At 51.9% G+C, this 17,201-nt stretch overlaps 1 protein-coding gene across 2 annotated transcripts in view; it reads right to left on the reverse strand.

Moving 5' to 3' along the window:
- Positions 1 to 17,201, reverse strand: part of KIAA1671 (uncharacterized protein KIAA1671 homolog) — a 201,556-nt gene that overhangs the window by 73,733 nt on the left and 110,622 nt on the right. The gene's annotated exons all lie outside the window — the stretch shown is intronic.

Here is a 17,201-nt window from a genome sequence, read left to right on the forward strand (position 1 = left end):
CCAGGTGAAACAGCCCCAAGGTCCCCCAAGGAAGGAACTGGGCTGGGCTGTATTTCAGTGCAGGCGGGGTTGCCATGGCAACCCCGGGGTACAGCATCTGCCCCATCCTGGGCGGGAGGTTCTGCACCGGGAGCAATGGGAATGATTCATGGTTTACACTGGGTCACATGAGCGCCTGGGTTTTAACCCTTGCGGAGCTGGAGTAGTCAGTGGGGGATGCAGACAAGACGGAGACCGGAGGGGGTGTTTGTCAGGAAAGGACCTGCTACAGCTGGGATGGATAACAGAGGGGAGGCACACTTGTTGAAGGAGCTTTCTCCCTCCGGAGGGGACCCATGCCCCCATTCTGCAGGTGAGCAGATGCAGGCTCAGGGACGTAGATTCACCTGCCCAAAGTCACACAGCAAAGATACCACCAGGGCACGGACGGAGGCTGTTCCGACCCCCCTGTTTTTGCTGGGTGTGACGGGGCACCTAGCCCAGAGTTGGAGTTCAATAAATATTTATTGTTCGAACGCCGAGTCCAAGACTGATACCTTGATAGGTCTGACTGCCTCCCAAACGCCTTCCCCCACCCACGTTACCTCAGTTTTGAATAAATATTTGCTAGATGCTGATGAAAGGGCCTCACTTGAGAAGGTTTTTTTATGAAAGCATTTCTGATGATACAGCTGACACACATCTCTTTCTACCCTGGATTCCCAGTCCTTATGGCTGTTCATTTGTTCATTCATTCGTGCATTCATTCAGTCGCTTATTCACTCCAACATTCAGAGAGTACTTGCTCAGGGCCAGGCACTGGGTACAGAGACTAAGTATGGCCCCTGCCACTGAGGACTGAGCAGGCACCGATGACAGTGGCTAATATTTACTGAGAGCAAAACTGAGTTCCCAATGCCATTCTAAGTGTTCACAGGAATTACCTCATGCACCCATTTGACAGAGGAGGAGACTGAGGCCCAGAAAGGCGAAGTTCATCTGCTAAGGTTGTTCAGTGTGGTAGGAGCTCAAAGATGGCCCCCAATGCTCCTGGCCCCTGTCATTCACACCCTGGCGTGGTCCCCTCCCACCACAAATCAGAGTTGGTCTCCGAGCCCAAGAACATAAGGCAGGAATGACGGGGCGTGACTTCCAAAGCCAGGGCAGAAACAGTAGCAGTTTCCTCTCTTAGATGGTGCTGGGGGGAAGCCAGCTACCATGTTGTGAGGCTGCCCAAGCAGGCCTACGGGGAGACCCCTGTGGAGGGAATCCGAGGCCCCCAGTCTACAGCCACACGAGAGAACCACTTCGGAAGGAGATTCCGCATCCCCAGTCAAACCCTCAGATGACCGCTGCCCTTGACTTCAACCTCATGAGAGTCCCTGAGCCAGAGACCCCCAGCCCAACTGCTCCCACATTCCTGACCCACAGAAATCACACGAGAGGCAGGACGGCGTCTGGCTCATCGGGAAACCAAGGGCTGACGCAGAATGAGGGGGAAAAGGAAGGGCTGATGAGGGGTTCTTGGAGCAGCTTGCGGGTCCCGTATGTTAGGAAGCATTACCCCATCCTGGTAGATGAGGAAACGTGCATGGGGCACCGATTCCACCTCCATACGTGTGTCTAGCCCTGCCCACCACCCCCTCCATCCTCCAGGGTCCCAGGGCTTCTGGTCTCAAAGTTTGCCTGTTTCCTCACATAGAGTGACCATGGTCAGCCTCCTGCAGCGGGCAGACCACTTCACAGCCCTGCTCCCTCATTCAGCAAGCTAGGAACTGCCAGGGAGGGGGCAGACATAGGGAACAGCTGAGTCCTTCCCACCTGGGTCCTGCAAAGCGACACCAGAAATACCTAAAGCGCTGAAAAAGGACACAGCTTTTTAACAGACCATCTGGACACAGAGCTGGGAAATCTGGGAACCTTTGGGAGGGAAAAAAGTTCAATCAAAGCAGTACATAAATCACCTTAAAATGATAATACCCAGTGTTGGCCAGGCTGTGAGGAAAGAGACACTCTTACCCACAGCAGATAGAAAAGGAAATCAGTATATAATTCCAAAGGGAATTTAACATCCAAGATCAAAAGTATTAAAAACAATGGCCTGGGGTGCCTGCATGGCTCAGTCGGCTGAGCCTCCGACTTCGGCTCAGGTCAGGATCTCACGGTTCGAGAGTTCGAGCCCCACGTCAGGCTGTGTGCTGACCGCTAAGAGCCTGGAGCCCGTTTCGGACTCTGCGTCTCCCTTTCTCTCTGCCCCTCCCCCGCTCACACTCTGTCTCCCTCTCTCTCTCTCTCTCTCCCTCTCTCTCAAAAATAAATAAACACTAAAAAATAAAAAACCCAAAACACAATAGCTGCCAGCTAGTGACCTATATGCAAAAGCATACTGATGTCTATACTTACTTTGATATGCAGGGGAAAAACAAAAAAAGAAATGGATGGATGGCTAGATTTTTACAAAACAAATTTAGCAAAATGTTAGCAGTTATATTATCTAGCTGGTGAGTGTGTGTGAGTCCCCCTGTCCCCAATACAACTTTTCTGTATGTTTGAAAATTATGACTACGGTAGGAGGACATGCCTGCCTTTTCACCCTGTGGTTCACAATCCAGTTTCACACCGAGAAACCTTCTCATTGCCAAAGAAGGCACACAAACCTTTTGCTACAAGGATGTTTATTATGGTCAGATAGGAGTTTTATATTTGTGAAAAATTAGTAAGAGCCTAACTGTGCAACAAAAAGGGACTTGCTCAGTGCTGCGCTCAGCCATACTGATGTCAGGGCCAAAAGGAGGGGAAACAAAGTCGGTAATGCTGATCCTGTCTTTATTTATGAGGTTAATGGTTTGTTCATGGATTTTTTACATTAACTTTTATTTTAAAAAAAAGTGCCACATTGAGGGGCACCTGGGCGATCAGTCAGCTAAGCGTCCGACTCTTGATTTCGGCTCAGGTCATGATCCCAGGGTCATGGGATCAAGCCCCACAGTGAGATGCTTGAGATATTGTCTCTCTCGCTTTCTCTCCCCGCCCCCCCCCCCCCCCCGCCCCTCTCCCGCCACTCACATAGTGCTCTCTCTAAAATAAATAAAAATTTTAAAATACCACATCAAAACATTATTTATCTTGAGCACTGGTGTTTTTGTGTGCCTCCCTAAATTTTGTACCGTAGGTGTGTGCCTCGGTCCCCTCACCCTAGTCCAGCCCTGGGTTTGCTAAATCAATACAGTATCACAGTGAAGGATGTGGAGACCTGCCTCTAGCTTTTATTAGCTGTGTGACGCCGAGGAAGCTGCTCGACCTCTCTGATTTTCAGAGATGAAATCATCAAACTCATCATCGCTATTGACACGGTCGGTACCACTTCCTCGGTGCCAGGCATTGTGTTACATCATTGCTTATATCATTGTTATATCATCTGCTCCTTCCAGCAACGAAATGAGGTTTCTGCTACGATTATTAGCCCCCTTGTACAGATGGAAAAAACGAGGCACGGGGAAGCTCAGCGACCAGCCCACGGGCAAACGGCTATTAAGCGGTGGCGTTTGCTAACCCTGGCCTCCCACCTTGGACAAGGTAGAGGATGTCCTTCCTGGCCCCACCAAATCAGTCTGGATAGGAGATAAGCATCCAGACAAGCAGAGGAGGCAGGACTACACAGCTCCACCTCCTTCCAGAAGGGGAGAGTGGTATGGAAATGAGCTGAAAAGCCAGATTGCCTGCCTGCTCCCTCCTGGCTCCCTTTAGGTACAGTGTGGTCTGAATGTGGGACTATAAAAAGCGTCGCTCCCTGAAAACTGGGACACAGCACAAGCACTTTCCCCCCAGAGGGCTCTTTCTGCAAACTCTTCTATTCTCTCCAGGAAACTCCTGGGACATTGCTGGGCATGAAAAAGGAAAGGAAGCCATCCCCTTACATAATTAATCCCCAAAATGCTGCAGAAACTGCTGACATCCAGGAAATGAATGGGAATCTTATCCACGATGTGAGGTGGGACCCAGAGATCACCATTTCCAGACAAGCGTGTGCGGTCGCCGGAATGAGAATGTCGGTCACTCATTCATTCAGCAAACATTCCTCGTGCAGTTACTTTGTGCGCAAGCTGTGTGGGGGCCTGGACGGGGACCCACGGTCCCTGAACAGCTCAGGGTAGCTTTCTGATTCTCAGTCATGAAGGGGGCGGGAGGGTGTTCCAGCGGACCGCCTCAAACGGGAAGCTACATTTTCTTCCAAGAATCTGATCCCAAAGGCACCCTGTAGAGAGTTCCTCAGGTAGAAGAAAAAGCCAGAAAAAAAAAAAAAAAAAGAACAATCGTAACACGAGTATCAAGTGGGTAATACGCTGTGGGAACGTAAGAGGGATCCCAAACCAACCCAAGAAAGTGGGCTGTTGAGAAAACAAGAGCAAAGGGAAGATGACTGTTTACTGAGGATCTGCAGTTGGAGGAGGGGTACCTGCGTGGGGTTTTGAAGGATGAATAGGAGTACACCAGGAAGGGAGAGATAAAGACCAACCCTATGCAAAGGCCAGCGGCATGACCATATTCAGTCTCGCCTCTGGGCTTTTGTGCTTTGCTGCATCCCTGTCTGAAGCTGCCTTCCCCTAGTCTCCCGCCTCTACTGAACCTTCCCTCACCCCAAGACCACCCTCAGCAGCTTCGGCCTTTTCCATACCAGCCCCAGAAAGTGACCCTCTTCACATCCTGCTTCCCCAAACATTGCACATACCCAAACTGTGCATCCGGGGCCTAGAAGTACGCTAACATCACGTTGCCGGGGAAGGTGATGGCGGTGAAAATCACGACAACCATTAACTGAGGATTTACTATGTGCCAGGAGCTAGTTACTCACACATCTCGTCTCATTCAGCTTTCACAACAGCCCTGTAGGGTCAGTTCTGATGTCACTTATCCCCATTTTGCAAAGGAAGACTGTGAGGTTTAAAGAGCCAAAGGGACTTGTCCAAGGTCACCGAACTGGTAAGGGGGGCTCTGGGACGTGAACCCACGGGTGTCTGATTCCAAAGCCCCCCCTAGCGCAGAAGCCAGACTCTACCCATACCTCTAAGACCCTTGAAAGTGGCCAATTGTGCCCCAAGCCCCGTGGCATGAGGATGGTGACTTTTCCACACACTTCTCTGGGTTGTCCCCAGACCTCCTGCAGTCAAGCATCGCACGGGCAAGGAACGCACGCAGAAAGACTGGTCTGCCTGCAAATCAACCGGTTTCCTTTCTCCCCACCAGGCTTGGAGAATAATTCCTGGGACCACGTGGCTTGTGGACACAGTTTAAACCTATTTTCTCTCCCCCTCAGATAAGCGATGCTTTCAGAAAGTCAGCAGGTGGCTCGGGGTCTCCCTCCAGGGCTGACGCCCTTCGGCTCAGAGCCCTGGTTTCCCTACTGAAGATCAGACAACCTGCCCATTCGAAAAGTTGTGGCAAAGAACCAATTGAGATGGTTCTTGCCCAGCACGTACGAGACGGTAAATGACAGCCACAGGGGAAGTACTTATTCTATTCTACTCGATATCATGTCACCGCGGGATGGGTCCCATTCACCCTGAGTCACAGCCTGCAGCACTCAGCAGGCAGGAGACATGCCTAGTGCGAAAGAAGGAACCACCGTGGCTTGAACCCGAGTCCTACGACTCCCAACAGCCCTCTCACTAGGCTTGTTTCCAAGGCAACAGGGAAAAGTCTGATACGAAAAACAAAAAAAAACAAAAAAAAAAAAACCAACCCAGAAATGGCTTGATCTCACAAGTCAACCCCAGGTTATTTATACACCAAGCCCAAGACTGTTTCCTTGTGTCCATCCATCACATTCTTACTCAAAAAGCCGTTTTAATGACCTAAGATGCCCTTAATTAACCTTGGAAGGGGAGGGGAAAAAAAAATCATCCGGAAAGGAAATCTTTCTAGAAACAGCCAGGGTCTCATGACCCTCCTTCATCAGGCCCTGCCCTGAGCTCAAGGGAAGAACAGCCTTCTCCACGCTGCGAAGGGCCGGCTGTGTGGCCCCGCCTGCCAGTCTGTAATTAGAGCCCCTCTTCCGAGACAGTGGGCATCTGATAAAGCTGCAGGCCCCGGCCTCCTCTAAAATGTAAACCAGGGTCTGAGTCACCGGGCTGGGCTGCCCACGAGGCCCCTGTCACACAGCCACCCTCCACTCCCCGGGCTCCCTGGGAAGAAGGGGGTTCCCCTCTGTACTCTTTCTGGCTGCCTTGCCTGGGGCTGGACAGCACGTTTCTTTCCAGCACAGCAGCTGAATTTCTCCATCTTGGGATCAGTTAGCAAAAGAGAACCAAGATGTTCTTGGGGAGCGACAAATCAGAACGGGGACGAGGGATACGTGACGACCCCTAAGAAATGTACCCCTGAGCAGGGAGCTTGCTAGCCTTGGCCGAACTTGGCCCTCAGCAGTACCCCAAGATTTTAAGCATTGGCATGAGGCTAATAAAACGTTAGGAGCATGGGTAAAAGGCCTTTCTTTCCTTGCTGTCTGCCTCCCTCCCTTGTGACTTCAACAAGCATCTTCTTGAGCACCTGCGGCACGCCAGGCGGGGGAGACGACCCCGGGCTCCCAGAACAGTGTGATTTGGAGTCCCCATCAAGAGTAACGACAAATCACGGGAGTTGCCATTTGCCAAGGGCCTACGGTGCCCCCTGTCACTGCCGTGACCCAAGTCGCCCAGGAAGGTCGTGACGGCCACTGGACAGACCAGGGGGCAGAGACTCCAAATGACAAAGTGCCTAGCCCTCGTCACACGGCGGCTGCGTGCGGAGCCATGACTCGGACCCAGGTCTGGCTGAGCCCACCGCCTGCGCTCCTACCCTCCCCCACCCAGGCAACCCTGCCCTGGTGAGCACTTCTGGTTACGCCAGCTTGAGGCAGGCATGTGGGGTGCTGAAGACATGGTCGCGGGGGCAAACACCTTACTCTGTGTTCTCCTTCCTGCTTTCCACGTCGCTTCCTCGGGCTTGGGTCGGCCAGAACCCCAAGGGAGCCTGATCGTGATGAGCACGTGGTTCCCCAAGATGGCCTCAGAGACCCCCCCTTCCTGCCCTCATTTCCAACAAGGGCTCTGCTGCATCCACCCGGCAGCCTCAGAGGGCACCGTGCATCCACCTGCTCTGGTGGAACGGAGGGGGAGTGGGCACACCCGGGGCCGGCAGACCCAGGCTTGAGGCCTGCCAGGCTCTGCCCTCTGTTGCTCGGGGTCCTCAGGCAGTGCCCCTCCCCTATGGCTCTTGACCCCCCAAGGAGCCTGTACTAGAAGATTACGGGGAAGTCTGGCTCAAAACCCCAGTCATCCCCTCTCAAAGGCGACCTGACCTGGCCTTGAGAGCCCAGCAGACCCGAGTTCAAATACCACGTGGTCTTCTCTTGCCCGAGCCGCCTCATCTCACGGATGGAGATCCTGACATCTGCCTCGCACGGAAAGTGCCGGTGGTGTGCACAAAGTAGGCCCCCAGCAAAGGTGGGGGGGGGGGATGGTGTCAGATTCCGATGGGGGGTGCCCATGGCTGGACCGCTCACATAAACTTTCGAAGAAAAATGGCCTTTCCGAAGGGCAAGCCCACATCTACTCGAACACTGCAAGGACACGGTTGGCGTTTCCTAAGCACTGACGGTGTGCCAGGCCCTACGCCATCTTGTGTCATCCCCACAGACACAGTCAAGGACAGGGCTCCCGAGACGGGCTGCTCGCTGTGTGACCCTGGCTAAGTGGCTGGCCTTCTCTGGCCCTGTCCTCCCTTGTCTTTAAAACAGGATGAAAAAGGTCCCCTGTTTCCCAGGTGGTGCTGAAAGTTACACGACGTGCGTCTGCCCATCTCGTGAGAGCACAACAAATGCCCCCGTTGTACAGAGGAGGAGACCGAGTCGGAGAGAGCCCTCCCATGTCGGCCCCCATTACTCCCGTCACCCAGCTTGCCAGCCCTCAGCCCTCTTCTCTTGTCAAAGCTGCCGTAACATCCCTGCTTGCCTCCACAGAGGAGCGGCCGTCTCCCGACCCAGCTGGAGGTCCATTCTCCAGGGCCACTCATCTCTACGTGCACGCTGTCCTGCCCATGCTGTTTCTGGAGCCACCCTGTGCCGGGCAGGGAGGGCAGGGAGGGCAGGGAGAGGGGCAGCTGGTCTGCCTCAGCTGGTCCACCTCCGACAAGGGTGTGTTCACCCCTGTGGGGTGGACTCAAAGGCTGGACTCAAAGGCTCACGTCACCCGCGCTTGCAGGGGCAATCAAGGGGAGACCCCCAGCTCCCCCCTCCCCACTGTTTCCCGCTGCTAAGGTTACCTCACCGCAGCCCCTCTTACCGGGGTGCTTCTAGTTTCTGAGTCTTCGCTCCTTGTGGACTCTCCCTTTGACCTCCCAACACAAAGGAGCTGCCCAAAGCAGGCCCTCTCTACCACTGTAACCCTTCCTTCACATGGTAACACCTACCATCCCCTGGCATTTTCCTGACCATTTATTACTATCTCTCTAAGGAAGGCTCTTGGGAGCAGAACCCAGATGTCTTATTCTCTCTGCTATTGCCCTGTGCCTAGCACACTGGAGGCTCTCAGTAAGTGTTTGTTGAATGAATGACTAAATGAATGAAGTGAAGGGGGGGAGGGGAGGGGAGCGAAGAAGTACTATTGTATTTCTACTGCAATCCCATCCCTTCTTCTCCTCCTTCCTTGGCCAACTCCTACCCATCTTTAAAAAAAATTTTTGTAATGTTTATTTATTTTTGAGAGAGACAGAGACAGAATACGAGAGGGTAAGGGGCAGAGAGAGAGGGAGACACGGAATCCAAAGCAGGCTCCGGGCTCCGAGCTGTCAGCACAGAGCCCAACGTGGGGCTCGAACCCACAAACCCATGAGATCTCAACCTGAGCCGAAGTCGGATGTTTAACTGACTCAGCCACCCAGGTGCCCCAATTCCTACTCATCTTTAAAGACCTCACGATGATGTCCCTGCCTCCAGGAAGACTTCCCTGCCACCTTCTCTACTCAGTTCAGTGCCTCCTCTGGGCTCCCCAACCCCCAGGCTTCCCCATCACTGTGTCCTCTAGATGCCATACTATAGGGCCAATTTCCACCAGCTGTGAACACTTTGAAGGTCATGGCTGTGTCGATTCCATTCTGTATCTCCAGGGCCCATCCTGAGGTCAGGCACAGAGTAAACGGCTCAGCATTACAGCTAAAACTTCTAGACCCCCAACCACACAGCAAGCCCAGTCAGGGCCCTTTGAATCAGATAATTTATGGACTCCTCAGCATTGCCTTGTAAGCAGGAGGGTGGGGGGCGGGGAACCATCTTGTACACATTTTATAGATAAGGAAAGTAAGGCTCAGAGAAGCCAAGCTACTTGGCCACGATCACACAGCAAGGACCCTGTGTGGCCACGATGCCACACTGTCCTCCACCCTGGGCCTCCCATGAAAGGCCTGGGGCAGGGGCAGGGGGGAAACGTTTCTTACAGTTGTTTTTTACAACCTTTTAAAAATGTAAAAGTCATTCTTAGCTCACAGGCTATAATTTGCTGAACCTTGCACTACATCCCCCCAACCACTATGTGAATTATGTCAAGTGATCCACATTGTTTGACCCATCTTTATGGGGCTTTTTGTTACTTTCAGCATCCTTGCCCATCAAATGACGGTGATGTACCAACTGTTGGTGAGGATGGGGAGTGACCGAAACTCTCAGGGGGTGTGAAGCAAAATGGTGTGACCACTTTGGAAAACAGTGGACAGTTTTCTTTTTTGTTTCTCTCTTCCCTAGAAGTGCTTTTTTTTTTTTTTTTCATTTACATCCAAGTTAGTTAGCATATAGTGCAACAATGATTTCAGGGGTAGATTCCTCGATGTCCCTTACCTCCTTTAGCCCATCCCCCCCTCCCACAACCCCTCCAGCAACCCTCTGTTTGTTCTCTATATTTAAGAGTCTCTTATGTTTTGTCCCCCTCCCTGTTTTTATATTAGTTTTGCTTCCCTTCCCTTATGTTCATCTGTTTTGTATCTTACATTCCACATATGAGTGAAGTCATATATTTGTCTTTCTCTGACTAATTTCACTTAGCATAATACCCTCCAGTTCCATCCACGTAGTTGCAAATGGCAAGATTTCATTCTTTTTCATTGCTGAGTAATACTCCGTTGTATATATATATACCACATCTTCTTTATCCATTCATCCATTGATGGACATTTGGGCTCTTCCCATACTCGGGCTATTGTTGATAGTGCCGCTATAAACATGGGGGTGCATGTGTCCCTTCGTAACAGCATAACCTGTATCCCTTGGATAAATGCCTAGTAGTGAAATTGTGGGGTAGTAAGGTAGTTCTATTTTTACTTTTTTGAGGAACTTTCATACCGTTTTCCAGAGTGGCTGCACCAGCTTGCATTCCCACCAACAATGCACAAGAGATCCTCTTTCTCCGCATCTGTTGTTGCCTGAGTTGTTAACGTCAGCCATTCTGACAGGCGTAAGGTGGTATCTCATTGTGGTTTTGAATTTGTATTTCCCTGATGATGAGTGAAGTTGAGCATTTTTTCACGTGTCAGTTGGCCATCTGGATGCCTTCTTTGGCGAAGTGTCTATTCATGTCTTTTGCCCATTTCTTCACTGGATTATTTGTTTTTTGGCTGTTGAGTTTGGTAAGTTCTCTATAGATTTTGGATACTAACCCTTTATCTGATATGTCATTTGCAAATATCTTCTCCCATTCCGTCAGTTGCCTTTTCGTTTTGCTGTTTCCTTCGCTCTGCAGAAGATTTTTATTTTGATGAGGTCCCAGTAGTTCATATTTGCTTTTGTTTCCCTTGCCTCCGGAGACATGTTGAGTAAGAAGTTGCTGCGGCCAAGAGCAAAGAGGTTTTTGCCTGATTTCTCCTCGAGGATTTTGATGGCTTCCTGTCTTGCATTGAGGTCTTCCATCCATTTTGAGTTTATTTTTGTGTATGGTGTAAGAAAGTGGTCCAGGGTCATTCTTCTGCATGTCGCTGTGCAGTTTTCCCAGCACCACTTGCTGAAGAGACTGTCTTTATTCCTTCCTTTGGATATTCTTTCCTGCTGTGTCAAAGATTAGTTGGCCATATGTTTGTGGGTCCATTTCTGGGTTCTCTATTCTGCTCCATTGATCTGAGTGTCTGTTTTTGTGCCAGAAACAGTGGGCAGTTTCTTAAAGATTGTGACATACACATGCCATGGGACCCAGCCATTCCAGGCCTAGGTATTTACCCAAGAGAAATGAGAGTGCATCCACACAGAGATTTGAGCACGAAGGTTCACAGTAGCTTTTTTTTTTTTTAAACCAGACACCTTTTCTTTTTAAGTTTATTTATTTTGAGAGAGAGCGCGTGCACACAAAAGCTAGAGAGGAGCAGAGAGAGAAGGAGAGGGGATCTCAAGCAGGGTCTGCACTGTCGGCCCAGAGCCCGACGCAGGGCTCGACCTCACGAACTGTGAGATCATGACCTGAGCTGAAATCAAGAGCAGATGCTCAACCTACTGGGCCACCCAGGCACTCCAGGTTCACAATAGCTCTGTTCATAAGAACACTGGAATCCGCCCAAACATCTACCAACAGGTGAATGGATATCCAGATGGGGACATCCACGCAGCGGAACAGTCGTCAGCAATGAGAAGGGATGAGCCACTAACATCCACAACAGGGATGAATCTCAAAATAATTATGTGACGTGAAAGAAACCCAGATGAAGGGGAGCACCCGGTATATGATTCCATTGGTATAATATCCTAGCAAACGCAAACTAATCTATATGACAGAGGGCAGATCAGTGGGTGCTGGGGGGCAGGGAGGGGGGAAGGGGGAGGAGAGGGGCGGGAAGAAGCTCTTGGGCGTGATGAATATGTTTGTGATATTAATTGGGGTGGTGGTTCCTCAGGAATACACCTGCCAAAACCCATTGAACTGTACACTTTAAATATGTGTCGTGTATCAACTGTCGCTCAATAAAGCTATTCAAAAAATATAACGGTGGTGGCTCTTAGAATGAGCACAACTCTGAGAGTGAGGGACCAGGGGTGGGTAAGTTTTGGCCAAGTGGGACCAGCAGAGAAGCACGTGGGGAGGGAAGCCTGGGAAGCCAGAGGCTCCAGGAGACCGCGTGTGTCTTGGGTGAAAGCTAAGACCAGCTGTGCCAGCTCCATAAAGTGGCTGAGGACAAGTGAAACGAAGCCGCTGCACGTTCTGAATTCAGTCACCAGGGCCCCAGAGGCAGCTCTTGGAGGCGGCCTGTGGACAGGCAGCCTCACCCACCACTCCGGCCTCAAGGACCCATGTGGCTGTGCCAAGCACCCCACAAGTTCTTCCTGGGACTCTCAGGTGAGGGAGCAGGTGTGCGGGTGCTGGGCTCACTCACCAGGGCGCTTCCCGTCTGATCAGACTATGCACAGACAGAACGACGGGAACGATAGCTTTCGTTCTCCGAATGCCATCTGCAGCAGGCAGGGAACAAGTCTGGTGTGCTTCTCTGAGTTCCCCTTCTGATCCCGGGGACGGCTGGATCGCCACCAGCGGGTCTGGCAGCAAACTGGACCTTCCTCCCCCAGGGACAGCACCTTCAGAGGAAATTTCTGTCTCGGCCAGAGAAAGCACACCTAAAGGCTAACCAGACTGTAGTCAAGCTAAACCATAAAGGGTCAGGGAAGAGACAGACCCAAAAAGGAGAGGAAACACATATGTATAGACCGGACGTGCAGGGATGGGTCAGGGGAGATCCACAAGTCATCAGCATTACTGGGGCTTATTATTTACATGTGCTTTAATGTTCTTTTACAGACACACACAAACATGACAGTATTTCAGTCTTAATGTTTTACTCCTGGATGCTGGAATGTGATTCAGTGCAGAGACTGGACCACATGGAGCCCCCATCTTTTGTAAATGTAGCGTTTCTCCCCAGAATCTCCAAAACCACACTCTGAGCTGGCAGTGCTTCTGTTACAGACGGGGAAACTGAGGCTCAGAGGCGTTCAGTGTGGTACCCGTGGTCACTTAGCTAGGAAGCGGCAAAGTTGGGCCTGGAACCTGGGTCTGTCTGGTTTGCAGGCTGATGTCCTTTCGTATACATGTTCTGGAGTAAGCCTTTAATCAAAGTCTCAACAACCCCACGCGAGATATGGCGCGCTCACGGCTGTCCCGTTTACCGCAGGATTCCCAGCCCCTAAGACCCTCCACAAGTAGCTGTGGAATGAATGAGTGGAACCAGCAAAGGGCCAGTTACAGGGTCAGGGCTCAGCAAGGATGTGAAGGAGGTGGGAAGGGAAAAAAGGGAGGGCTGGAAGCCCAGTATTCCCAGACCCACCCAGGCTACAAGACTGGGGTCATTGAAACACAAAGTCGTATTTCGAATGCAGGACACATCCCTGATCAAGGCATCTTTTTAGAGTGTCCATTTTCACAACTGTCTCAAAACACATGACATATTTTCTAAAGTCTTTTTCTGTTTTAAAAAATTTTTTTAATGTTTATTTCTTTTTGAGAGAGAGAGAGAGAGAGAACACAAGCGGGGCAGAGAGAGAGGGAGACAAAGAATCAGCACAGAACCCGATGCGGGGCTCGAACCCAGAAACTGCGAGATCACAGCCTGAGTCGAAGCGGGACGCTTAACCGACAGAGCCAGCAAGGAGCCTCAATGTTTATTTATTTTTTGAGAGAGAGAGAGAGAGAGAGAGCAGGGGAGGGGCAGAGAGAGGGAGAGAGAGAGAATCCCAAACAGGTTCTGCTCTGCCCGCACGGAGCCCAACACGGGGGCTTGAACCCATGAACTAAGAGACCACACCGGAGCAGAAACCAAGAGTCAGACACCCAACCGACTGAGCCACCCAGGCGCCCCCTCAGGACGTATTTTCTAACAACGCCACCCTGAGCTTTAAACCAACCCCTGTGTCCTTCCAGTAAGGGAAGGATGCCTGGAGAGGCCACTGGGGGAAGGTGGAGGGGACTGCATTCATCAGCCATCACTGAGATGACCCAGGTCCCCCTTCTTGGTGCACCGCTGAGCTGCGTCCTGCTCGTGCTCACCCATCACTCCCCGCCTCTGGGCTGAAGGTGGGAGGCCGGGACTGCCATGTGGCCTCGGGGAGTCCTCTGCTCTCCTATCTCTGGGGCTGCCACTGACAATCCGTAAGAGCCCTTCTGGTCCAACCCACTCATTTACTCCACAGAACCACCCTGAGGGTCCACATGTGCCAGCGCTGGGCCCCTCCAGAAAGCTCAGAGCTGTGGGCGGAATCGCCCCCACCCTCTGTTTAAACAGGATGGTTCTACTCCTGAAACTTACAGTAATATTACACTGTATGTTAACTGAGCGGAACTTAAATAAAAACTTGAAGCAAACAAGTCAATCAATCAATCAATCAAACAGGGTAGTTAAACCAGCCCCATCCTTCATCCCACCATGAAAAGTCCTATTCGTTCTGATGAATCCAGTCCTTTGTCAAGAGGGTCTGAGTTGACGGTTTGCGTATCACAAGGCAGTTGTCACCTTGCCTCCCCAGTGGGGTCCCGCTAGGGGCGAGGCAGGGGCTGACGAGGTCTCTGTCAGAAGCAGAAATGAATGGGGAGAGGGGGCGGGGGCCGGGGTGTCGGGGAAGATCCCCGTGCCACCCCGTTCTTACCCAAACAAGTTATTTTCAACTTGTGATGATAACCACCGTAGCCACCTTCCGTCCCCCCTGCCAAGTCTCTCATTTCAAAACGCACTGAATGAGATCCTTCAGAGGAAGGCCCTCTCTGAGCAACTGAAAATGTGTGCAGTGATGAGATGCCAGCAGCAAGGGTCACTTGGTGGAAAACCAAGTGAACAGAAACAGGTCAGCGGAGGTGGTGCGGCCATCACTCACGCGCCTACCGTGGGCCACGCGGTGTCCACCAAAACCTCCCCGAGGTCCCGTCTCCTCTTGAAAGAGGAGACATGTGGACCTCAGATTTGGTTTCCAGCCTGGAAAGCACATTCCACAGTGCCTGGGCTCAAAATCTGGCCTGCCCACCGATAAGCTGTGTGACCCTGGGCAAGGAGTTGTACCTCTCTGAGTCTCAGTCTCCTGGTCTGTAAACGGGGATGATAATAGTAAGCGCTTTGGAGGGCTGCCTGGGCATTGCTCAGCGCGTAGAGAGCACTGCATGAATGCTGGCACTTAGTAACTTGCCAGTGGTTGGAGGGCTGGATTTGAACCCAGGCACCTGCCTGCTTCCAACCTTAGTCAATTCACTCCTTCTGCTCATCTCCAAGTCTCCCTTCCTTTCCCCCTGCACACTCAGCCAGTGAGCTCACCTCTCCCTTCATTGCAAAAAAATCCAAGCAGTCCAAGGAGAAAGACCCCAGCCTCTCTTGCCCCCTGCATCCAGGAGGCCAGCATACCTCCCCTTCCACTGCCACGAAAGAAGGGGCCTCCTTGCAGCCCGGGCCAGCTTGTGCCCTCCTCTTGTGCCCTAAGGCACCTCCTCCCACCAACTCCAGGAGATCAGCCCGGCATCCAACTGTCTCTCATTCCCTGCAGCCCCCGCGTTTCCCCTCCTGCCGGGCCAGCCCCTCCGGGAAAGCTTCAACATCACCCATCTTTTTAAAAAGCCAGATGAAACCTGTTCCAAAACCTAACGGCATCATTGATGCCCAGACTGAAATCAGCTCTCTCCTCTCTCTGGTCACAGCAAATAGTGCCACCACCCACCCCACTGTCCCAGCCAGAAGCCTGGAACCTTCCTTAGTTTCTCATCTCTCCTCACTAACCCCTCCTCAAAACTACAGCCTGAATTAGATCGCTTCTTCCCTACTCCCCCATCCTGCCTCAGCACCAGAGCCAAGCCCCCATCACCTCTGGCCTCTCCACTCTTCCTCCTGCCCCTCTAGGGCACCTGCCTATACACCATAGCCTGGATGAGTTTTCTAATTTTCCATGCCATCATGTTAACCCCCACTGAGAGCACTCCCTCAGCTCCCCACTACGACCAGAATAAACTCCAAAGCTCTGCCCTGGCCCTCAAGACCCCCACCCGTTCCCCCCACTTGCTCGTTAGTAGGCTGGCCGTGGCGGCATTCCTTTTGGCCTCAAGCCCTCCAAGCTGGCTGCCACCTCAGGGCCTTTGCATGTGCTGTTTCCCCTGCCTGAAACACCCCTCCCCCAGATATCCACACGAAGCCTCCTTCTTTCAGATCTCTGCTCAAATGCCATGCCCTCTTAGAGCCCTTTGCGGCCACATCTCCTTCCAATCTCTGCCACACTATTCTGTTGTATTGTCTCCACGCATTTATCGGTATAAACTGTCCGTATGCCCTAGCTGTCTCTCCCACTAGAACACGCACTCTGCTGGGGCAGGGGCTGTGCTTTTCTTATTCCACACTAAAGCTCAGTGCCAAGACCAGCGTCTGGTGCACAGAAGACGGAGCCTGATGGACACGGGCACAGGACACCAATACTTGCTGGCGAAAGCAAGTCAGCCGGCAGGGACTCAGCAGCAGGAATCCCTCCCAGCCCCTCGCTGCAGAAAACGCACTTCAAAGCCAAAATCCTGTAACGGAGACACAGCGGTTGAAGGTCTGGCGGAGACTGTGAGTGAGGACGCAAGCCACTGTATTGCCCGGTAGCCATGGCAACCGAAACCTTCAAGTACGCGTCTCCCGCGCGCTTTCACGTCTTACGCAGAAATTTCTAAAGGAAATGTTCAGATTCCTTTCTCTGGTGACATTCTACAGAAGAGACAATCCTCGCTTGGCTCCCAGAGGACAAATTGCAAAACGCCAGCTTCCTACGAGGCAAACTGGTGTGCAGAGGCAGAGGGAGGGCTTTCGTTTTTAAAAATGCGAGTCTCACTCTGAACTTAGGGACCAAGCCATAAATACTACTACAAGTGGATGAAAGTTTTGTTTGTCAGCACACAGACCAAGGCCTTAACCTTCCTGAGTTCGCTTAGTCATTCAACAGATATTCACTAAGTGCCTACCATGTGCCAGGCCCTGTAGCTGGACTCTGGGGACACAGCCAGGTGGATGAGGCAGATGAAGACCCCTTCCCTGGTGGGGCCTATGGCCCAGTGGGACAGACATCCAGCGAAAGAGCACTCCCAGCAAGGATTTTCCAGCAAGAAACAGCAGGAAGCAACATGGTAGAGGAGAAAGGACCTAACTGTGGGACCAATGTACATCCCTCATTCGATGGCTGTGTGACCCTGGGCAAGTCACCGCACCTCTCTGAGCCTGTGATA

This window comes from Felis catus, chromosome D3 (genome assembly GCF_018350175.1).
Source record: "Felis catus isolate Fca126 chromosome D3, F.catus_Fca126_mat1.0, whole genome shotgun sequence".
Taxonomy (NCBI): Eukaryota; Metazoa; Chordata; class Mammalia; order Carnivora; family Felidae; genus Felis; species Felis catus.